The sequence below is a fragment of the Chiloscyllium plagiosum genome, chromosome 30 (genome assembly GCF_004010195.1).
Source record: "Chiloscyllium plagiosum isolate BGI_BamShark_2017 chromosome 30, ASM401019v2, whole genome shotgun sequence".
NCBI lineage: Eukaryota > Metazoa > Chordata > Chondrichthyes > Orectolobiformes > Hemiscylliidae > Chiloscyllium > Chiloscyllium plagiosum.
Genome location: NC_057739.1, coordinates 36,593,977 through 36,619,100, shown reverse-complemented (window position 1 = coordinate 36,619,100; position 25,124 = coordinate 36,593,977). Strand labels below are relative to the sequence as shown.

Here is a 25,124-nt window from a genome sequence, read left to right as displayed (position 1 = left end):
GGAAGATTAGCTGGATTATTGAATTGGTTTGGTTTTTAATGATAAAATGCAAATCATGAAAGGGGGGGCTAAAAATACATAAACAAAAGGTGCAAGTGCCTGCTATTTATTTTATGGCATGCCATCCATTGCTCTAATTAACTTGGCTACTTTTCCATATTAAAAACAAAAGCAGTTTTCTGATGCATGCCACGATTAAAGTTGCTTCCCATTTTTAAAATGAAAGAACCAAAAAATAAGTGAATTTTGAAATCCACTTACCAGAATACATGTACTCCATGACCACAGTAGTAACAGTGTGCCGTTTTGGATAACTCACACCTAAAATTGACATTCAAGCCAGAGTAAAGTGGTTCTTGGGATTGGGTGGGGGAGAGCAAAATGAGAGAACTGTAGATTGAAATTAAAGGTATCTCATAAATCTATTTATTGTACTATATAACAAGAGAAGGCATCTTCTGGACTCACCACAAGCCATTCCTGTATTTATGTCGCCTGAATGCTGCTTTCCTCTAAGTTTCTGATTTTCTAACTTGTGCATGTGACTTTGGAAATATTGAGGGTTTTTTTTAAATGTCACCTTTTGTTACAGGGTAAATTTATGCTGAAAAGGCAATATGTGGTTTCCCTTCCTCAAAGATAAAATTGTGTTGCGTGTGGGAGCTGTTAACAATTCATGTGTAACTACCCATTAAGAGAATTGTAGTGACTTTTCACCTATTCTAAATGTTTTCTAAAATTGAATTTCAAATAATTTATTTTCTTCTTCTCAATTTCCATTCATCCCTTGCCAAAACAATTCAAATATTTCTCAAGTTGTACCCATTAATATTCTTCAAATAAAATGCCAAAGGCATTTGTGCCTATGCATTAATGCCATGGTATTTAGTTACAACCACTTAACTAGCTATCATGATTTTAGATCTTTTATGTACTGCAGGTATGCTTGATTCACATTACAGTATAGTGTGAATTGTGTTGTTTTTTCCAAAGCATGGAGAAATTGAAAATAAATCAAATCAGGCTTGCTAAAGGTATTTGTGGTCATGTAATACACATATCTGGTATGTGGTAGATTTCTTTGTTACCATCACATCATTATTATTATTTTGTTTATAGCACTGCCCAATATCAAACATCAGTCTACTTTTCCCGATCTGCATGCTCGCCCTGTTGCTGTACCTGTGCCCACCTTCTGAGGGTCACTCCTTGTGACTCAACAGCACATTTTTCTTTCGTTTTATTTTGTTTGCTATATGATATACAAGTTATGGTCATGTGACACTTCTTTTGTTTTCTTGCATGTTGACCTGTGTGTTTGTTGAAGTTTCTGCTGAATGGTAGTTGCTTTCCCTTAAGCAGCCTCCAAGCCACTGTCTGCTAAAATATTTAATAATAGGGTTTCAGCTGTTTATGACTCTCTTCTCCGCTTTAAAACGTCAAGAGAAAAAGTCAAAGTTAATAGTTTACATTACCAGTACACACACAGCCAGGAATGATGGACACTTGGAATCAAATTATTACAACAATGATTTTGCAGAGTTTTTTTTTTACTTTAAAGGATAATTTAGAATAGAGAAGAAATATGTGATCCTCTCTTTCAAGGGTCACAATTTCAAGCAAAGGCTTTACACTGCACCATGCAATCAAGGGACAACAATGAATATCAATGGCACCATGACCCCCACAGTAAAATGAATTGACAATAACTGTTAAGGGTGAAGGGGGATAGGGTTAATTTTGTGACCTACTACTCTTAAACCTTTTACTGTTCCATGTGAGGTCATGCATGGAACCTGCTCTCAAAGCAGTTGTATTTTGTAATCAGCCACTAAGAGCTACTCAAAATATTTTTCCCTTCCTTTCAAAACAAACTTGACTTCCATTCAGATTTTCCCAATAAGTGAATGGCTGAGTTTGGGAACTTGTTTTATTTGAGGGGATTGTGTTCAAGTTCATATTCATTCACTCCCTGCTACATTCTATTTGCAGGCCCAAGACACGAAATCAAAATTCCACTTTTTTGCCCATTCTCCATAATCCTCCAGCCCATTACTAATCAAAAATGTGTCTGTCTCCTCTTTAAATGTACTCAATATCCTGGCAGCCAACATACTCTGGGTAGTGAATTCTACTTATTCTTGACACTTTGAGAGAAGTAATTTCTCCTCTTCTCTGATTTAAATCCACTACTTCTTATCTAAAATTAGACCTCTCATTTTCAGATTGTAGAAAACATCCATTCTAAGTTTACTTTGTTGATCCCTTTAGCATCTTATACACCTCAACTAGATCTCCTCTGTTTCTTCTAAACTCCAGAGATTACACACCTAAACTACTCCATCTCTCTTAGTAAAACAAACCCCTCATCTTTGGAATCAATCTAGCGACCCTTCTGTGAACCAGCTCCAATCCTTCCTCAAGTAAGTGTGCTGCTATTAATCGTTACCATTGATGTCCAAAGATTTAAAAAAGTTTAAGTATATATCTGAGCAATCAAATTGATTGTTCTGAATTCTCTGCACAGGTAATGATTTGATCAATAGTTCTATTATTTTTCAGTTATCAAACCGAATTAAGCTATCTAAGAAGCTGCTCTCAATTGTAGTTGGAAATCAATTAGCATAAAAATATATCAACTAAAATTTCTGAAGTAAAATTCCACAGTGGAGTCTCTTTTCAAATTCAGCTGAAACCCTGTATTTATATCAGTATTATAAATACAACAGTTGCAAAAAAAAAACAAATACCTCATTGATTTATTTTCTAGCAAAAGTTCAGCTTCATATTGGCTTGCATAAGCTTTTGTTACTCCTTCTAAATGTGTGTTTTTCTACCTAATTATTCTTCTGTTTGATGTCATTGCTCTGTTTTTGGATGGCTAGGAAGTCAAGGAAGCTGTAGTATCAAAGTTGAGGGGAGGAACCATAGTCTATGCTTCATTAGAGTATATGCTAGTTAAGATTTGATAAAGTGTATTTTGGGAGGTAATGTTCTGGCAACATCGGTTCAAATCCCAATGTAGTACATAATGAAATTTCAGTTCAGTACATTTTTAAAAATCTGGAATTAAAAGCTACCCTAAGGGAGATCATGTAACCACTGTTAATTGTTGTAAAAACCCAACTGATTCATTACTGTCTTTTCAGGAATGAAATCTGCCAACCTTACCTGGTCTGGCCTACATGTAATTCTAGATCCACAAATGTCGTTGACTCTTATCTACCCTCTGGCTATTCTAGTAAGAAGTGTACACATCCTATAAGCAAGTAAAGAAAACCAGTTTTATCTAGAACAGGCTACAATTCCAGTTTGAAAGTTCCAATTTAATGTGAAAATTATAATTTGCTTTATCATAGAATCCCTACAGTGTTGGAAGCAGGCCATTTGACCCATTTGAGTCCATATCACCTCTCTGAGGAGCATCCGACCCAACCCACTCCCTGACCCTATCCCTGTAACTCTGCATTACCCATGGATAACCCACCTAGCCTGCACATCCCTGGACACTGGGCAATTTAGCATGGCCAATCCACCTAACCAGAGGAAACCCCCACAGACATGGGGAGAATGTGTAAACTCCACGCAGTGAGTCACCTGAGGTCATGTTACTAGTCATTTTTTTACAAATTAATAAATTGAATTTGGAGCAGATTGGCACTAAACGTAATAGTACTTCTCAGAAAGCATCACTGAAGATTGAACACATTATTTATTTCCATAATATTAAGTGGTTCAGAAAGTGTGGCAGTAGTCGCACCACAACTTAGCCACCTAAGTTTGAATCTCTCAATCATAATTTGTTTGATGGGACTTCAGCAAGCATTATTTTACATCAGGAAACCCTACTAAGAAGTAGGGATATGTGTCTGTTTCTAGTTTAGATCTATGAAAGAATTCTTACTTTTGTGCCATACGAGCCCAGTCAACTTCTTATGAACCTTATGAATTTTGGGAGGTGGAGTGACAAACTCTTCCTGTGTTTCTCACAGCAGTCCCATCAGTTGAATCAACAGATGTTATGTGAAATCATTGTGATTTTTGATTTTTTGACTCAATTTCTTTCCTCATTCCTATAGAAAGAATCCATGAACTTTTCTAATTGTGTAGGCAGATAAGGAACTTGGTATATAAGTTAATAGACCATAATCTACAGCAGGTGTTAGGTGGGAGCAGTGACTGGGGATAGTAAGAAACATATCTTTGCCATGTATCAAAATGACAAGTATTTGGCAAACTCCACATTGTCTTTTTTTAAACAAAAATAATAATCTAGTATGATGTTAGCACTTGCCTTGATGAATTTTATTTATGAGCTTTTACTGCCAGGTTTTAAATGTATTTTGTACTGTTTATTAAAGGCACTTAAGCATTTACCTCTTAATAACAACAGTACAGAATTTCATAGTGGAACATGGTGGTAAATGAAAATGAATTATCACTAGGTGGGATAGGATTAACAGTATATAATATGGGAAGTATGGATCTGCATAAGGTGGAAATAGTAAGCATAGTAATTTAGTCATGGGAGAATGATGATAAGGTATGAATAAAGATTTAGCTTCTCCTAAATTAAGTTTACTGGAAGAAGGTGGCCATCAGATTTCTTCTGTAAGGATCCCTGAGATTGCTTTCAACAAACTTGACTTGTTTTGCTGTTTGCTAGCCTGTCCTTATCAGTGAACATGAGAAAAAGTGTTGCAATTAACTGGTTTGCAAATCTACAATATATCCGTAATACTTAGGTACTAAATGCAATAGAATTAAAGAAAAATAGTTACAGATAGCAATGCAAGCAAAATGTTGAATAGTCATTTTAAAGTATAATCATTAAAATGAGGATTAAAACTTAAACATCACCTGGCAATGACATCAGATAGAATGAAATACAAAGAGCAGCCCTCAATCCGAATTAACACTCTAAAAGGAATAATGGACATGAACGGCCAATGAGAAGAATGTGAGTTATAATTGTCTGAATGTTTTCCTTTACATAGAGATCATTGGTTGTGACTAAAAACTGCAATGAAATGCTAAAATTTTTATTATCCATCTGATTGACTTAGTCTCTGGGAAACTTTAGCACTAGTTGTTGTGGTTCTGTTCGCCGAGCTGGGAATTTGTGTTGCAAACGTTTCGTCCCCTGTCTAGGTGACATCCTCAGTGCTTTGTGTTTGCTGTGATTTGTGTTTTTCAGTTTTGAATTGTGGAGGCATTGTTTTAAACAACTGCTTAAAAATTAATGCATTTTTCAAATGCATTGAGAAATTGTACACAAAGCACTGCCATTTATTTGCAGAATTGGAGCTCTCGTGCAAATATGTTGTTTCCTTTGTAATCGGGGAGCTCTGTGCATAAGGTTCTCTGAATCAAGAGATATTTATCTGAAGGAGAGTAGTAGACGGGAGCATTGTGTAGCTATGACACCATCAATTTAATACATCCTGATTGATTAGACTGAAACATTGGTTTTTCAACAAACAAGAGAAAGTGAAGTCTGCAGATGCTGGAGATCAGAGCTGAAAATGTGTTGCTGGAAAAGCGCAGCAGGTCAGGCAGCATCCAGGGAACAGGAGAATCGACGTTTCGGGCATAAGCCCTTCTTCAGGAATGAGGAAAGTGTGTCCAGCAGGCTAAGATAAAAGGTAGGGAGGCCTTTTATCTTTGCCTTTTATCTTTTATCTTATCTTTTATCTTAGCCTGCTGGACACACTTTCCTCATTCCTGAAGAAGGGCTTATGCCCGAAACGTCGATTCTCCTGTTCCCTGGATGCTGCCTGACCTGCTGCGCTTTTCCAGCAACACATTTTCAGCTTTTTCAACAAACAAGCTATGCTGTTATTTATTAAGAAAGCATTCAGAAATTATGTGAAACAATTCAGATTCATTATTATTAAAAATGAAGCTGTTGTGTATGCATTGAGTTAATGAAATGGACCCAGTTAAATTAACACATTAAGCTGTAGGACGGGAGAACTAAATTGAAAGTGGATGAAAACGCACATTGCTTTGTTGTGTGTTCTCTGACTGGTACCATGTGTGAATTTCTGTTTTTTGCATTGTACAATTATTTTGCACATTGGACCTCCCCAAGGACCTACAAATCTATACTTGCAATCTTTCCTAGAACATGTTAAGTCTTGTGTTTTAATCCAGCAATGGAAATAGCAACCTGTCAAACTCATCCAGATGTCTTCTGATTTTCCTCAAATCACCTGGCAATTGAGATCTCAAGCTAACATTTGGCAACTGAAGTGAATAGCTCAAGTTAGAAAATTTCCTAGCAAAACTTGGAGGGCTGGAGGATGCAGATAAAATGAAGAAAAATAAACTTAAAACAATCGGTAATGCAATTCTTACTCTTATATACTTGATAGTGGGGGCAACAAAACTGCCATAAGCTACTTTCAAATACGTTAAAATTTCTTCATGTTTGATCTCTTCTAAAATCAGAATTCTGTTCACTGACATCAAAGACAGTCTTTCATAGCCTCTTTGAGCTGTCAATCAAACTGGGAAACAACACTTGTTGAGATAATTGTAGCTTATTAAAACTTTGCTAAGTATTTGTAATGAAGTAACAATAGCCCTTTTTTTGGAAACAAAGAGCCATATGAGGTTGCATGACCTGATGCTGTGTAACCTAAACTGTCAAACTCTGACAATTGCACCCTGCTTTTTTGTTTAAAGTTTAGGTAGGGCATTTTAAAAACTTCAGACTATAACAGTCATGCCAATCTTACTCACCCTTCGAGTGTTTGCACCATAAATTTTGTCTCCCACAATGATAGTTCAGGCTTTTGCGATAGCCAAAATGTTGTCAAGTTGAATTCAGTGCTAATTCCAAATGGTCCTGCTGAGTTCAAGTTTCCCATTCTTCATGATTCATGTAATTCCTTTTCCCCTTGCAGTGAAAATTGAACCAGTTGGAAATGGGTGGAACTTCTGCATCCGACTCCTACCTGCCATTTTTAGAGATCAGTAGTGTCTTCCCGACTCTGAGAGAAAATCTGGCCTATAGTATGCAGGTTGTCATGTATTTAATTTTTTTTTCAAAAGTACACTTCACTTTGTTCTTAATGACTAATTACAAAAGTAGACATATATACAAATTTAATTCTGAAAAAGATTATGGTTCTATGAAGGAGACAATTTTTGTTTTGCCTTTATGACAGTTACAAAATATTTAATAGCCAATAGATTCCTGGTGTTTAGGATGCCTGCAAGCAGTTAAAGCTGTTACAAGCTTAATTTGGATTTATGTTTCTTAATTTACTTTAGATTCTGTATTGGAAATCATAATACTCTCCCCACCTGTTCATTTATAATACCAAGGACTTTCCAAGATGTTTTTCAAAAATGGCTGAAGCAACTTCATAAATTTCCATGATATTCTCAACAGTAAAAAGCCACATATTGAGTTTTTTTTTACTAACTTTGTTCAGTCACCTATGTCTCCTGTAGCTTTCTTTTACTGTTTTTGATTTGCTTATATATTTTTATTACTTATGTTAGCTATAGTTTATTGAAGTCCCCATTTTTGCGCTTTTTTCAAAACCAAATCTTTTATTCTGTAATTTGCTTTCACAATGATGGGTGATCCAAGGTTTACGTTAAATTGTGTTAATAATTGTAATGGATTTAAGGATTTGCATCACTTCAGTTTCCATAAGTTAAATATATTTTATCTTGTAGATCATAATCACTAATGTTTACAATTAATGCACACAATTTGAGAATAATACAATACAGACCCAACTAAAATAGCTTTGATGAGTTGCCTTGTTTAAGAACAAATGTACACACCCAAAACAGTTCATTTAAAAGCCAGTCTTTAATGGTACATTTACTTAATCTTTTCAACTTCATGTTGGTGCCGAAATTGGCCTAACGTTAAAATAATCTTGCCCAAGAAATGAGTTACAAGTCTAACTTCTGTTTGATTTCTTACCAGAGGTTACAAGGACTCTCTTGCTAATTAATTACCAATCCTTGTTGATACTATTCAGTTAATTTATGGTCAGGTTGCAATAGGATTTGAAGAAACAAAAATGCCAGTAACAATAATATGAACACACCTAGTAGAGGGACTTACATTTTATTGTTCAAAGCAGTTTACAAGTTGAACTGCATATCAAATTCTGATTACCATGTCTAATGAAATGGTAATGTCACAAGAAAATAAAACAATTTGCTAAAGAAAGTTCTCTGATCTACGGTAAGATGGCCCTTTTAATCTATTGACTAAAATCAACACAAAATATATAAGTCAAACAAAAGTTCCACTGCAATTATGTATTAATGGCTTTATACATACTTGTTTATGAACATGTTATGTGTGTGGGTAGTCATCATGGGCTATATGTTTTAAAATAATTATTAGGTCATCAGATCTTTAACAGTGGTCAACTGTTAATGTTTTACGAAACTTAACATGCAGGAATCTAGAAAAAATGGCAAGTATTGAGAACTGAGTCTGTTGCTGCCACTTCGCGTTTACAGAAAACTGCTCTTCACAAACTGCTACAATTTCACCTATATTTAGAATGCACTATACAATTATCAGTGATCAAGTTCTGTCGTTCTATTGGATAAAGTTAAAGTTTTAGATTTCTGGCTAAATTAATAACTGTTAAGAATATTTTGGATTTCACAATATAATTCTTGATAGACAACATTATTGTCAGACAACGTTTTCGTGAATATTTGCAATATTCACAATGGACTGCAGTAGTATTTGAGGAGCAGTAGCAAGTAGAATGTTTTCAAAATGACTTGTTATTTTTACTGATGAAGTCAAGGATCTTGTTTTAGCATGTGCATGAGCTGGCATCAGAAATTGATTAATTTTGTGCTTTCTCTTGTGGTAACTTGAGGAATTCCTCCTTGATTTTTCCTTTCTTATAGATTCTTGTTATGTATCATTCAACATGAGCCAAAAAGAGGAATGTTACGATTAATGGTTTACTGTCTTTTAATCCCTTTCATTGTGTAAATATGTTGGAAAAATCATTCAAAAAAACCTTTGATGGAAAAGCAACCTGTTTTTAAAGTTATTTCCTTTTTTGGTTGAAGATTACAAATATTTGTTGGTTAAATTTTTTTGTTTTTTTAATTATGTAATTCCTTCTTAGCCATTTTTGACCTCCAGAAATAGCCAATTTAGAGCCTTAAATGTGGCGCTTTAATTTTTGATATAAATACTATAATGTGCACTTTTGTTATGTTTTATTTCTGAGCACTGAGTTAATATTGTTTTTATAAACATGTTACCCTATACAATGTGCCAACATGAATGTTCCAGTTTATACAACTGTAAATGCTGTGCTTATTTTAGGTTTTGGGGAAATGATGTTGATGCCGTCTTCCATACATATCCTGTACGTAAAACATGTCTGTATCCACAAATAAAACATGCTGATTTATATCTGAATAGGAAAGGCAGACAAATATTTAATCTAAACTGTTTTTGTTCTAAATGTGATTTTTTTACATGAAAATATATTCTTCCAGGTCTTTCAAGGAACAAATCAGTAGAAAACATTAAACTGGTAGTAGAGGGAGTAGAAATTGGGAGTATTGGCTTTCTCATTTAACTTGATTTAAGCATTTGCTTACAATTAACTTTTGCTAGTAAATGTAGATAAATTGAACTACCAATCTCTTCCAGAGACATCCATCCCATCTTTTACATATCTCCAATTTGGAATTGGTCTGTGCAGACCTTAAAGAAATATGCCTAGGTGCATTTGCATCATTGCCTAAAATTGCCTTTTTTTTTATTTTACTGAGAAAATTGCCATCTTAAAGAGCCAGGTCAACAAGTTGACTGAAGTCATTAAACTCGTACATCTAGGGTACAGAGTGAGCAATTACAGTGTGAGTAAAGCATGATAATGTTTCAAATATGTAAAGCCGTATGGGAACCAAATCGTAGGTAATTAAAGTTGCAATGAAAATAAAAATTTTCAATTCAGAATTTCGTAGGAAGTGGTTGTTATTGAAAATGATTTTAAAATTGAGCACAACAATGCAGAAATGTCTCCAGAAAGAACTCCAGATTCCATCAGTTAAATGGATAATCCAATTCTCAGTAATCTTTAGTAAAAGTGGACATTTGGTCTTCAGCCCAGTATGCAAAAGGCTTTCAAACTCCTCTGTTCACACATTCATATGATCACCCTGTGACAGTAGGGAGGCAAGACTTGATAAAGAATATGAAAAAAAACTGCATTTTCACAGGCAGGGAAAGTACATTAAGAAAATGGTTACATATATAATGTCAGTAAAATATTTGAAATATGAACTGTTTTACAAAATACTGTTCACTGCCTTTGTCACCTGTCTAGTTTGAAGTCTAGAAATTTCTTTCAGCCAACTAGCCATTAAATGACAATTTGATTCTAGCTCACTGGGTGAGAAACCCATTACTTTGGTTGGAACCTTGATATTATACTCCACTTAAGATTGCTTAATGGTTTCAGTGGAAAATAAAATTCGGTTAGATTTAAAATCAATAGTAATTTTCCTACATGAAGGAAGAGGTTAAAATTACCCCCATGAGCAAGGTATAAAATCAGCAATCAACTTAATCCCCAAAAATCTAAAGAAATTATAAATTGAAATCTCTTCTTTCCGACTCAGTTCTGTGTTTTGAAGGTGTTGTTAAAAGTTGTCAATGATTTTCATCATCTGCAAGAAAATACAAAAGCTAAAGCCATTGAGTTGTCCTCCCTATTTGTTTTTAGACTTGCCAATACTTGACAACTCTACTGCTGTCTGTTCTTTGGAGCATTCTAGTCGGGCACAGCAAATGGCCTGATAAGATTTGTTAGGAATGGACTTGTGTAGCTGCAGATAATATTTGAAATGTACAAAATACACAGTTTTCTTTGAATATTTGCTGAAAGAATAGTAACACTGCCATCTCGAAGCAGTCGACTCAAGCAGAAGGAATGGGATCAAAATGGCAATAGAAGATCAAAGAGCCTTTGAATGTCCAGAAGAAAGGAGCAAAAATTCAGATTAAGGAATCAGCAATCCTCAATGAAAACAAATTTACAAAATATTTTGTGTTATTCTGTGACAGTAGAAAGCTTGCACTCAGCTTGTGATTTAAATGTTTTTTTGATTATTCAATGAGTTTTGCCAAACATGAAATGAGTTAATATTGTCATAAATGTAATTTGGTTTTCATTTCCCTTTCTAATAGTTTAAATGAACAAATAGCTTAAAACAACTAAATGAAAAGCTTAATTAAACAACTAATTTGAAAATATAAAGTGTGGACTACATTTCCTGTTGTTGAATTAAAAGTTGGTGATAAAGCTACTTAGGATGGGAGAGATAACCTGGCAGGTACCTGAACTTTATTTACATGCATGAAAATTAAAGTAAAATATCTGTAACATTTCTGGTTGACAGTTCAAAGTAAAATTAACTAAAGTAGTAGGAAATGTACAACTCGAAAGCAAAAAAAAACTATTGGAAAACAACTATGCAAAATTGCTAAGGATTAATTAAAGTAAATAATCATTAATTATTTATTTTTATTTGCCTACAGAATGGGATGTTGTGGGTGAGGCCAGCATTTATTGCCTATCCCTAATTACTTTACTTCCTCATTGTTCTTTAAATGCTACAGTACAAGTGTAACACATGTTTTGAAGGAGTGTCAAAGTCATTCAGAGTCAAAATACTGTTTGATTTGAGGGAATGTAGAATGGTAGTCTTTCCATGCACATGCTGTCTTTCTGCTCCTTTGCTGGTAGATGATGTGGGTTTGGAAGATGGTGTTGAAGGTCACGTTCTTGAAGTACATTGTATAGATGGAACATACTGCTGCTACTGTATGAGATGATGCAGAACTGCATGTTTAACATGATTAATAGGATACCAGTCAAGTGGCCTGTTATGTCCTGGCTGCTAACAAAATTCTTGAGTATTATTGGAGGAGCTGCACTTCTCCAGTTAAGTGGAAAATGTTCCATCTCCCTTCTGATTATGCCTTGATAAAGATTTGTGAATTGGATGAGTTACTCTGATTGATGATAACCCAGACATATTAGTAGTGCAAAGTTCAATAATGGCATTGCAATTGGCCATCAAGTGGATATAATTAGATTCTTTCTTCTTAAAGCTGGTCATTGTCTTGCACTTCATTGGTACAATAATTAGTTGCCCCTCAGTATCTGAAGTCTGAATGTTGTCTCTGTCTTGTTGCTTATGGATACAAATTGCTTCAGGTTCTGAGGAGATCTGAATGGCACTGAACGCTGTGCAACCCTCTGCAAACTCAATTCTGACCTGATATTGGAGGAAAGTGATTGGTGAAGCAGCCAAAGATGATTAGATTAGATTCCCTACAGTATGGAACCAGGCCCTTCAGCCCAAGTCCACACTGACCCTCCGAAGAATAATCCACCCAGACCTATTCCCCTACATTTACCCCTGATTAATGCACCAATCACTATGGGCAATTTAGCATGGCCAATCCACCTAACTTGCACATCTTTGCACTGTGGGAGGAAATGCAGACATGGGGAGAATGTGCAAACTCCACACAGACAATCGCCCAAGGCTGGAATCGAGCCCGGGTCCCTGGCGCTGTGAGGCAGCAGTGCTAGCCACTGTGTCGCTCCATGACACTACCCTGATGAACTCCTGCAGCAACGTACTGGGACTGAGATGATTAGTCTCCAACGACCAAAGCCACCACTTTTTGTGCCAGCTATGATTCCAACCAGTGGCCAGTCTTTCCCCGAATCCAATGTCACTTGTTTTTTTACACAAGACATACCTGTGCAATTCTCCACATTGCCAGATAGATCCCAGTATTGGAATAACTTTGTTAGTTATAGAACACAAGGCTTGAGTACTGCAGCTAGGATGTCAGTACCTATAGCCTTTGCTGTATCTAATGTCTTTGGCCATTAATTGATAACTGTTACAAATATTGGTAACTGTCATGCCAGGGAACCCATTAATAAAGGAAGAAGGATTAACTAATCAAATTACTTAAAATATCTGGAGGGATATTTGTGTGTGCTTAGATCTGGTTACACACTAAAACCATTTAAATGAGGAGGCCGCAAAAGCTGCCTACTTTGGAACACTAGAGGTGAATTAGTGAGACTTGTGAAAATACTGATATGGTTCAGGTTTTTCACCACTCCAGCCTGCTGCACCCTTCAAATCCCTTGTGAATCAAGAATCTATCAATCTCTCAATTCCTGTGTCAGTTGTCAGGCTTTATTAAATATCATAGTCAATATATCAGCTTTATGTTGGAGCTTGTGTCTATGAATGAAATACATGAGAGATTTGAGCATATTACACATCTTTGTAGCTTATTAAGCTGAAAGAAACAAAAACTAGTATTGAAGAAACAGAATTGATTTCTTCAGTTAATTCAGTTGGCTGGTTTGAGTGCAAACAAATGCCAACAGTGTGGATTCAATTCCCATATCAGCTGGGGTTACCAAAAGGGCTTCTGAACCTCTTCTCCCTATCTGAGGCATGATGGTCCTTGGATTAAACCACCAGGAGTCGTCTGTCTCTAAAGATAAAGCAGCCCTATGATCTGGGAACGACTATGATGACTTTACTTAATTATGAAATATCAATTTTCTTATTTATCCTGGAAAGCTTACCATGTAAGGACTTGTATTCAAAGGTAAACAATGTAATTTTGAATACATTTAACTGAAACAAAGCAGGTTAATTATGCCTCAATTGTCTAATTGTAAGCATTCTAATTATTTACAGCTTTAGTTATCGGATACAATGATAGTAACTTTGACTTGAAATGTTTATCAGATCTGGAACTATGTTCACGTTCTTGATTGTGTTTTGGAGTTGTATAATGGCTTTGTCCAGTCCAGATGGATCACTTTCGGTTCTCCTGGACCTTCATTTTTCTCAATTTACAAAGTCCACATTGCCAGCTCTTGTCACCGTTCACATTGTTGGCCCCAAGAGATTGTTCAGCTGTTAGTACCATTCGTGAGTGTGTATGGTCAAGAGGCCAGAACTGGAGAAGGTCAGAGATTTGAGGATTGTAGGAATTTCCTCCCCCCCCCATAGAATCCTAAGTGTGAGAGTCGGCCATTTGGCCTATTGAGTACAAACCAACCCTCCGAAAAGCATCCAACCCAGACCCATTCCCCTACCCTATCCCTGCATGTTCCCATGGCTAACCCACCTATCCTGCACATCTTTGGACAGTGGGAGGAAACCAGAGCACCCAGACGAAACCCACACAGATAACGGGAGAACGTATAAACTCCATACAGACAATTGCACAAGGCGGGAATTGAACCTGAGTCCCTGTGAGACAGCAGTGCTAACCACTGAGCCACCTTGTCACCCCTGTTACAAAAACGAAGGGCAAGGCCATCAAGAAATCTGTGCACAGGAAGGAAGTTTTGAAATCAAAACATTACTTGGTCAGTACATTAGGGAGCACAAGCTGAGGGATAACAATCAAAGATGCAGAAAAATAGAATAATAGCACCATTCACCTTTCACAGCAAAATTTAAATGGTACAGAATTAGATTTCTGTAGCACTGCACTCAGAATGCCATTCATTAGAAATCATATTTGTCTCATTCATCATGGTGGTATAATGTATCCAGTATTAAAAATCAGTGTCTTTGACCTAATGTAAGAAGTTCTACCTATGTTAGTAATAATACACTACTCTGAGAACTGCCATTTACATTATCCACTCTTTTGCTCTTTTTTTAAATGTATCTTCCTACTTATATTTGGAGGATCCTGTGAAGTTGCAAAATTATTTATTAAAAAGAAAACTTGCATTTGTGTAGAACCTCTCGCAGCTTTAAGACATCTGAAAGCACTTTATTACCTATGAAATATTTTTGAAGTGTAGACACTTTTGTAGTAAGCGCGGCAGCAATTTGTTTGTGTGATGAGCTCCCATAAGCACCAAAGTGACAACATTCAACATAACCAATGGATCATGCTTATTTTGTACCAGGGTAACTGACCTTTTCTTTGAAATAGTGTTCTAAGATGGAGGGAGATTTGAACCCAGAGCGATTTGACTTTGAGGTGAGAATGCCATCAGCTGGACTGTAACTAAGGCAAGGTTGCTTAATCCAGCAGGAGATTGTCTGCAAATTCCTTTATCTCAACTGCTGCAGTGGTGGTTGGATTTTTAAGGACTGCCAGACATCAGGCAATGAGGGAAGACTGCACCTACAGGCAGGCACCCAATCTAGATCTCAGCTGGAGTTCCAGTCTCCACTAGCAATGACTGCAAAGCAAGGTTCAAATTATCTTCCTTTTGATCCAGTTTGGGCCATATAAAGGCTGAATACTGGATAATAGGTATAAATTGGTGAAGGTTAAATTCCAAAAGTATCCAAGATTTACAGCAGTGTTCCATGATAGTACACTGTCCATATAATTTACCTCCTTTTTGTTCAAATGTTTCACTGCATTTCTTGACCCATCATTCAAAAATGTTAGGAACAAATTACTATAGATGCTGGAATCTGTGCTGAAAATAACAAATGCTGGTGATCACAGTGGGTCAGACAGCACCCATGGAGAGACAGCAAGCTAATGCTAGTGAAGATTACCCTCTCCACATGCCCCAAAGTATAGCATAAATGTTGTCCCTTCCACATTTCACTTCAGTTCTGAGGAAGACTCATCTAGACTCAACATTAGTTTGCTCGCTCTCCATGGACGTTGTCTGACTCACTGCGATCTCCAGCATTTATTGTTTTTAATCCAAAAATGTAACATCTCTGTCCAAGCAGTCCCTCAGTGTACAATCCTTTTTTTGATGGTTATTTAAACGGGAGGAGAGCCTTGATATTTATCCTTTAACCAACCTCTGTAAAATAGATAATTTGGTTTATTATGTTTCTGTTAGTAATCCGTTCACCATTGACTGCTAGACTTCCTGTATTATTTAATTTTTAAAGCTCTCCCTGCAAAATCCTTTTGGATATTCTGAAGTCACACAAACCATATTCTGGTGTCTTTGAAGAGTAGTTCTTTTAATGTGGCTGAAAAAGAAGACACACAATTGAAGATTTTTGTCTTGCACTCATGTGGACAGGTATAATAATGCCAAATTTTGAAAGAAGTAACAATTCAACATGGGAAAATAGTGTTCACTGGTCAGTCAGTTCTGATGGATCCACTAGTAGTTAAGAGAATGCACCAAGGAGCTAATGATGCCTATGCTTTGTCATCCTTTGAATATTGCTCCTTTACTTTTTTTGGAATTTAAGGCATTAAGAAACCTCCCTGGTTCATTCTAAATAGCAACATGTTGACTAATCATAGTTGACTTGCTAACCAATCAGCACCCTTTTCTCATGCAGGCTGAATTGTTGCTGTGTTAGGAAGTCAGCACTTTTCACTGTCTTGAGTGCAAAGCAGAAAGTTTTGACAGCTTGTTTGTTTTTCAACAATATTCAAGTTCAGAACAAGTAAACATTACTTAAGACGTATAACTACTTAAACATAGGTTGAAATAAAGCTCTATAATTTAAACTGTTCATTGTATGTAAAGGAAAAGCCATTGCATTGTCCCAAACCCCAAGAAGGCAAAGGTTTCATGATATCTGCCAGTAAACATGGTATTGACAATAAAAGTGAATAAAGATTAACTGCATAATTTTCACTTGTAGAATTTCAGTGTACAGTTCTACAGGCCCTAGTTCAAATATGTTTAAGTGCCAAATGGATAATCAGTAGATGGATTCTTTCAAGCTTACTGCAAGTTAGATTGTTGCTTTAAAAAGACAGAAATCTATTGAAAATAACACATTTGGCAAATGTATGGGGTACTATTCTGGATCTCATGGAATGTAAGAGTTCCAGAATAGTGCCCCATGCATTTGCCAAAGCAGAGTGGTCTTATGGAATATAGAAACAAACATAAACCATTCAGTCTCTTGAACCTTTCCAACCATTTAGTCAGATTGTGGCTGATCTGTATCTTAGTTCCAATTGCACACATTGTATTTCAATAGAAAAGTTAGCCAGTGAATTTTTCTGAAGGACAGAGTTCCACAGAATTTATGTGAAGAAGTGTTTTCTAAACTCTCACCCAAGTGCCACTCCTAATTTAAAATTATTTAACTGAAGTGTACTTGTTATTAACAAGTGAGACTTTACATTAGCACAGGAAAATATGTAAACTTTGATTACTTGAGATAGAATAAGCCTTTTCCTGATGTTTCCTTTCTACCTAGGCATAAACTGCATATGTCTCTGACGACTTAAAAGGCTGCAGAAAGGTTTGCCCATCCCACAATAAGAGTTTCTGAATGCCAAGTTTGAGATCCCAATGGGCAGCTCTTAGTTTTCCGTTAGGATGGAGGAGGAGTAACGACAGTGTATAACGGAGGTAATGAGAGTGAAGCAGCATTTATGGAAGAAGTTCCCTCGAAGATAATGCCCCTCCCAAAAAGAATTTGCAAGCTGTGAAGATCCTGTGAAGTTTTTAGTGAGAAGCTCTATATGAGCTGTGTGTGTTTGACCAAAAATACGGTAGGCGACTTGTCAGATTCAGTGTGATTAGCTGCACTAAATTCATTCCTGTGGTTGTAGAAATGCTGAGTGATATAACCTACTCAGTTTCCATAATATAAATAGAGACCACTTGATGCCCAAAATTGTTTTTGACAGTATAGAAAAAAAATCTGTCAATGCCACATTTGCTGGAGGCTGTGATGATGCTTTTGCCCATCAGGAATTCTGGCATGTTTGAGCACTTCATAGAAAATAATCAAGTGAACAGATGGCTTGTAGGAATCCAGACATAATCCCATCTGCCATGGAAAAGGATTCCTGAGCTCTTCCTCTTCTCTCTTGCTCTCTCTTTCTCCTCTACCCTACCCCTCAACACACACACACCTCCAATCCTAGAGTTGTGAGAGCATCAGCCAAGAAATGCAGCCATGGGTTACCTATCAAGCAGTATAGCTATGGAGAAATATTTGGGTTTTAAGAGTTGCTCTCATTGTAGTGGAAGAACATTAAAGGCTTAATAATTGCACAACCTTTCTCTCAAAAATACTGGCCAGAGATTCTTAGGCTGGTGACCTTGGCTGTCTTGGGTACTGGATGTTGTGCAGTAGAGTGACAATAGGAGAGTTCAGTTTATCTGTAAAGGATTCTGATCTAATCAACACTGCCTAACAATGCCATGATTAGCATTATCTCTTTCCCCAGCCCTTTTGTGACTTGCAAGTTTTTAGAGGTCTAATCTGCAAATCCAAATAATATAATTGAATAAGTGAGCATAAAGCATTGCTATTTTTTCATGTAAATGTAAACTTGTGAAATAATTATACATTCACCTTTAATATAACAATATCAAAAAATAACAACCCACTTTATGCTTTACTTGATCATCTAAATGTTTTTATTTCTAATGGTTTGCATGTTGAAACCAGGGAGGGAGGGATGCCAGTAGTGCAAACTGACAGGAGGTGGTTGTCATCTCCCATCTTCCAAAGGCTTCAAGGGCAAGAGATATGATACCTATCAGAGCTTGGTATTGAGAGGCAACTGCCGCTATTTGCATTTCGTGAGTGTCTGCCAGCCTGCTATCTATCCCTACAAGCTACCAATCAATGTTTTGGGCATGTATTGCTTTCTAGCAGGTCTACTCTAGTCATCACCATTCCTTTAAAGCTGTGTCTGCATGCTTGCAGATTAGCAAAATGGCTGTCCTAGTGTTTTCAGATAGCGGAAATCTTGAGATACAATAGTCTACACTAATGGCCCTAATATCTAAAATCCAGCAGAAAGATTATTACATTACCTTTTTTTGACTATCCGTTGTGATAAGATCAATAGCTTTATGAATGCAAAGTCACCAAATGGTCCCTGACTGCTATTGAGACCATCAGAGTTTTCAGGACAGATGGTACACACTCCTTTTATCTGAAATAGGGAACAGTTTTCCTGCTGTTACCACAAATGACTCCAGAGTGGTGCCTATTGTGGTAAATCTGTATTACACATTCTTTGTTGCTCTGATGTCTTTTATATTGGGATAGTCAAAACTGCCTGATAACAAATTTGCATTTGAAGATTATGGTCTCAAATTATTTTCAGGATTTAAAGCACAAAATTTAATCTGATTTCATAGTACAGTACTGAGAGAATCTAGTAATAAACGGGTTGTTGCGTTTGGCTGAAATGTTAACTTTCTCTACTTGATATGAACTTAGATGCTGTGGTACTGTTTGACGAGAGTCAGAGAGTTTTCAGTGTATATGAGCCAACATCTATCCTTCAACAAATTTCTGTGATCAAGACACTTTCATCCTGTTGCTCTGTAAGGAACCTTACTGTTGCAAAATTGTTTCTGTTTAACTGTAGAACAAGTCAGTCACTAAAAGAAGTCAGTTATATATGAAGTGCTTTGAGATTTGATGAGAAGCTATGTAGTTGTATTTTTTTTTACAATAAATACTCTAACTGTGGCCTAATTAATGCTTTGTACAGATTAATTAGAATTTCCCTACTTTGGTATTTGGTGCTACCTTCACACTGTTCAATGCATTGCCATGGAGCTAGATGATAGGTTAAGAATAGATCCAGCAGTTCAAAACAGAGCCACCATGATGTGCTGTGAGTTATCATCATTAGTTGGATCGTATTTAACCACCATCTATAACCTCATGGCCTAGCATATCCCACACTCTGCCATTACCATCAAGCCAAGGATTGGGCAGAGTAAGCATGGATTTATGACAAGAAAATCATGCTTGACTAATCTAGTAGAATTCTTTGAGTATATAACTCAGAATTGAGGGGGGAGCCAGTGAACGTCGAACTGTGCAGTACAGGAACAGGCTCTTTGGCCCATGATGTTGTGCTGAACATGATGCTAAATTAAACTAATCCTTTCTGCCTGCTCTTGGTTGATATCCCTCCATTCCTTGCATATTCATGTACTTATCTAAAAGTCTCTTAAATGCCCCTGTTGTATCTCCCTCCACGACCACCATGGCAGTATTTTCTAGATTCCTACTCCCTGTGTGAAAAAACTTGCCTCTCATAGCTCCCTTGAACTTGCGCCCCCCCTTAAATGCATGCCCCTTAGTTTTAGACATTTCAACTCTGGGAAAATGATTCTGACCATCAATCCTATTGATGCAAATCATAATTTTTATACACTTCTATCAAGTCTCTCCTCCATCACCACCCCTCTAGAGAAATCAACTCATGTTTTTCTAGCCTCTCCTTATAGCTCATACCCTCTAATCCAGGCAATATCCTGGTAAACCTCTTCTGTGCCCTCTCCAAAGCCTCCACATCCATCCTGTAATGTGGTAACTAGAATTGAAAGCAATACTCTTAAGTATCACCTAACCAAAGTCTTATAAAGCTGCAAGATGACATCCTGACTCTTGTACGCAGTTCCCCAACCAATAAAGGCAAGCATGCCATGTGTCTTCTTTACCACCCTGTCTATTTGGGTGGCCACTTTCAGGGAGCTATGATCTTGAACCCCAAGATCCCTCTGTATATCAATGATGTTCAGGATCCTACCATTAACTGTATACATTTCGTTAACATTTGATCTCCCAAAATTCATCACCTCACGCTTACCCAATTAACCTCCATCTGTCATTTCTCTGCCCCTTTCTGCAACTGATCTATATCCCACTGTATCCTTTGACAACCTTCTACACTCTCCACAACTCCACCAATCCTTGTATCATCTGCAAATGTACTACCCCACCCATCTACATTTTCATCAATGTCATTTATATATATATCACAAACAAGTAGAGGTCTCAGTATGGATCCCTGTGGAACACCACTAGTCAAGGACCTCCAGCCTGAAAAATACTTTTCTACCACTGCATTCTGCCTTCTATGGGTAAGCCAATTCTGAACCCATACAGCCAAGTCACTGTGAAACTCATACATCTCAATTTTCTGGATAAGCCTACCATGTCAAAAGCCTTACTAAAATCCATGTAAACAATATCCACTGCTCTACCCTTTTTGTCACCACCTCGAAACATTTAGTCAAGTTTTGGTGTGCTACAGAGATTGGTGCTGGAACATTTGTTATTTGCATAAATGATCTGGATGTGAATGTACAAGGCATGATTAGAAAGTTTGCGGATGATACAAAAGTAGGACGCATCATTTTTACAAGGAAGGTTATCAAAAAATTACAGAGGGGTCTTGATCAGATGGGAAAGTGGGCAGATGACTGGCAAATGCAATTCAATACAGATAATGTGAGGTGTTGCACTTTGGAAAGTCAAACCAAGGTAGGACTTGTATAGTAAATAGTAAGGTCCTAAGGAGTGTTGTGCAACAGAGGAACTTAGATGTACAAGTACATAGTTCGTTGAAAGCGGCGTCACAGGTTGAAGAAGGCATTTAGCATACTGGCCTTCATCGGTCGAGGCATTGAGTATAGAGGTTGGGATGTTATGTTACAGTTGTGAAAGTCATTGATGAGGCTGCACTTGGAATATTATGTTCTGTTTTGGTCACCCTGTTAGAGGGAAGACATAGTTAAACTGGAAAGAGTGCAAAGGAGATTTACAAGGATGTTGTCAGTACTAGTAAGCCTGAGTTATAGGGAGAGGTTGACCAGGATAGAGCATGATTCCTTGAAATGTAGGAGAATAAGGGGCAACCTTATTGAAATGTATAAATTCATGAGGGGCATAGAATGAATGCATACAGTCTTTTTCCCAGGGATGGAGAATTGAAAACTAGAGGGCATAGGTTTAAGGTGAGAGGGGAAAGATGTAGGAAGGACCTGAGGGGCAACTTCATCATGCAGAGAGTGGTGTGTATATGGAATGGCCTGCTAGAGAAGTGGTTGAGGTAGGTGGAATAGCAACATTTAAAACATATTTGGATAGGTACACAGATGGGAAGGGTTTACAGGGATATGAACCAAACTGGGCAGTTGGAACTAACTGAGTGGGCACCATGGTCAGCATGGATCAGTTTGGGCTGAAGGACCTGTTTCCATCCTATGTTACTCTACGACTCTGAGTAAGACATGACCTGCCCTGCACAAAGCCATGCTGACTCCCTAATTATTTTCTGGATTAGTGATGCTGGAAAAGCACAGCAGTTCAGGCAGCATCCAAGGAGCAGTAAAATCGACGTTTCGGGCAAAAGCCCTCAGCAATGCTTTTCCAAATGTGCATTAATCTTACCCCTAAGAATTTCCCCTAATAGCTTCCCAGCTACCAATGTGAGATTCACCCATCTCAGATTTCCTGGATTATCCCTATTTCCCCTCTTGAACAGAGGAACAGCATTATCTACTCGCCAGTCCTCCAGGACCCCTCCAATGTCTAGCGAGGATACAAAGGTCTTGGTCAAAGTCCCAGCAATCTCCTCTCTTGCCTCTCTCAATAACGTGCAGTAATACCATCAGGACCTGGGGACTTGTCCACCTTAATGCTCTTCAAGAGAGTCAACTCCACTTTTCTTCTTGATCTCAAAATGCCCGAGCACATTAGCATGCCCCACACAAATTTCACTATCCTCCATACTCTTCTCCTGAGTGAATGCTAATGCAAAGTACTAATTTAGGGTCTCATCTTCTGCCTCTAAGCACAAGTTCTCTCTTTTATCCTTGAATGGTCCTACCTTCTCCCAAATTATCCTCTTGTTTTTGATGTACACATAGAACGTCTTGAGATTCTCTTTAATGTCTTGCAAAGGTCATTTCATGGTCCCTTCTTCTCCTAATTCCCTGCTTGAGCTCTTTCCTATTTTCTTTATATTCCTCACAGGCCCTTTCCAATTTTAGCTTCCCAAATCTTACATATGCTGCTTTTTCCTTTTGACTGAATTCACGACCTCCCTCATTATGCATGGGTCCCTTACCTTACCATTCTTGTCCTTATTCCTTACTGGAGCATGCCAATCCTGAATTCTTATCAGCAGGTCTTTAAACAATTTCCAGATGTAAGATATGGACTTGCCTGATAATAGCTTCTCCAAATTAACACTCCCTACCTCCTGCCTAATGCAGACATAATCTGCCCTCCCCAAATTTAGTACCTTCCCACATGGTCCTAACTTATCCTTGCTCATAGCTATCCTAAAATGTAAGGAGTTATGGTCACTGTTTCCAAAATGCTCGACCATTGGCAACTTGCATTTGCCAATGCAAGGTCCAATATGGCCCCTCCTCTAGTTGAGCAACTTTCATGAAACCCTCTTGGATGGACTTATCGTATTCTGTCCCATCAAAGCCTCTTGTTCTCAGGGAGTCCCAGTCAATACTGGGGAAATTAAAGCCACCCACTATGACAACTCAATTTTTGTTGCATCTTTCCGTAATGTGCCTAAATATTCAATGTCTCAGTGGCTGTTGGGGGTCCTTTGGTATTAATCCTATCTGAGTGATTGCACCAATCTTATTTTTGAGCTCTACCCATTATTACCTCAGTGAATGAATCCTCCAGAATGTCCTCTCTGACCGCAGATGTGACATTCTCCCTGATTAGTGATGCAGCTCCTTCATCTCTTCTACCTTCCTCTCGATCTTCTCTAAAACAATGAAACACTGGAATGTTGAGTAGCCAGTCCTGTCCCCCTCGCAATTAAGTTTTTGTAATGGCCACAACATCAAAGTCCCATGTACTGATCCAGTCCATAAGCTCATCTACATTACCTATAATACTCCTTGCATTGAAATAAAAACACTTCCGCCTATTAGTACATGTTCATTAACTGTCTCTGCCTGTTTTTCCTTTCTGATTTACTGGTCCTAACATCTACCTTCTTGATTCCTCCACTTGCTTACCTGTTACTCTGGTTTCTGGTCTCCTGCCACTCTGGTTTAAATTGAGTAGCACTAGCAAAACTACCTGCGAGGATATTGGTTCTCCTCCAGTTTAGATGCAACCCATTCCTCTGGTACAGGTCCCTCCTGCCCCAGAAGGGGTCCCAATGATCCAAGAACCTGAAACCCTGTCCCCTGCACCAGCACCTTAGGCACCCATGTATCTGTCCTATCTTTCTATTCTTTGCCTCACTAGCATGCGGTACTGATAGTAACCCAAGGATTACTACCCTCGAGGTCCTCCTTTTTAGCCTCTTTCCTAACTCCTTTGCTCATTCCACAGGCTTTCATCCCTCTTTCTACCTATGTTTTTGGTACCAATGTGCACAACAACCTCTGGCTGCTCACCCTGTCACTTAAGAATTTTGTGCAACCATTCTGAGACATCATTGACTGTGGTACCAAGGAGGCAACCCACCATGCTGGTGTCTCAAACATGGCCACAGAAATGCCTGACTGCACCCCTAAACTAGCAAGTGTCTTACTATTATCACTCACTTGGCTCTTACCCACCCATGCTCAACAACAGAACCAGTTGGGGTGCCACAGGCCTGGCTGCTGCTGTTATACTCTCCTGAGAGGCTATTCCTGTCCACCACCCAACAATATCCAAAACAGTATACCTATTAAGAGAGGAGAATAGCCATAAGAGACTCCTGCACTATCTGCCTGCCTTTCATGGTGGTTGCCTATCAGCCTGACTAAACCTGTAGTATGACTGCCCCTCTGTAACTAGTGTTTATCACACTCTCTGCACCTTGTGCGCACCTGCATGTGTCCAACTGTTGCTCCTGTCAAATGACACACTGAGAGTTGCAGTCACACGTCCTGCAAACATAGTCATCAGGGGCACAAGAATGCTTCCTCATCTCCAACATTGGCAGGAGGAGCACACAACTGCCCTAACTGCCACCTCTGTCCCACTACACTAAAAAAGATAAAAGAATCTGAGTTTGCCTTTACCTTGCTCGCCTTATTTACTGAAGCCAAGTATTGACCTAAGCCTGCATGTATACCAACTAGCAGCACTAAGTGGATGTAATTTATTCAGACTTTCAGAAAGCTTTTGATAAAGTCCCATTTAAGAGGTTAGCGTGTAAAATTAACGCACGTTATTGAGGGCAGTGAGATGGATGGAAAACTGGCTGGCAGGCAGGAAGCAAGCAAAGAAAACGAATAAACAGGTCTTCCAAATGGCAGGCAGTGAGGTACTGCAGGGGTCAGTGCTAGAACTGTGGCTAATTGCAACATTAATGATTTAAATGAGGGAACTAAATG

General features: G+C 37.8%; 1 protein-coding gene across 1 annotated transcript in view; it reads left to right on the top strand.

The window, feature by feature from the left end:
- Positions 1 to 11,276, top strand: part of LOC122564919 (formin-binding protein 1) — a 206,934-nt gene extending 195,658 nt beyond the window's left edge. The window contains exon 19 of the mRNA XM_043720393.1: positions 8,908 to 11,276. The gene's annotated coding sequence lies outside the window, so the exon portion shown is untranslated. The remainder of the gene's footprint in view (positions 1 to 8,907) is intronic.
- The last annotated feature ends 13,848 nt before the right edge of the window (positions 11,277 to 25,124 follow it).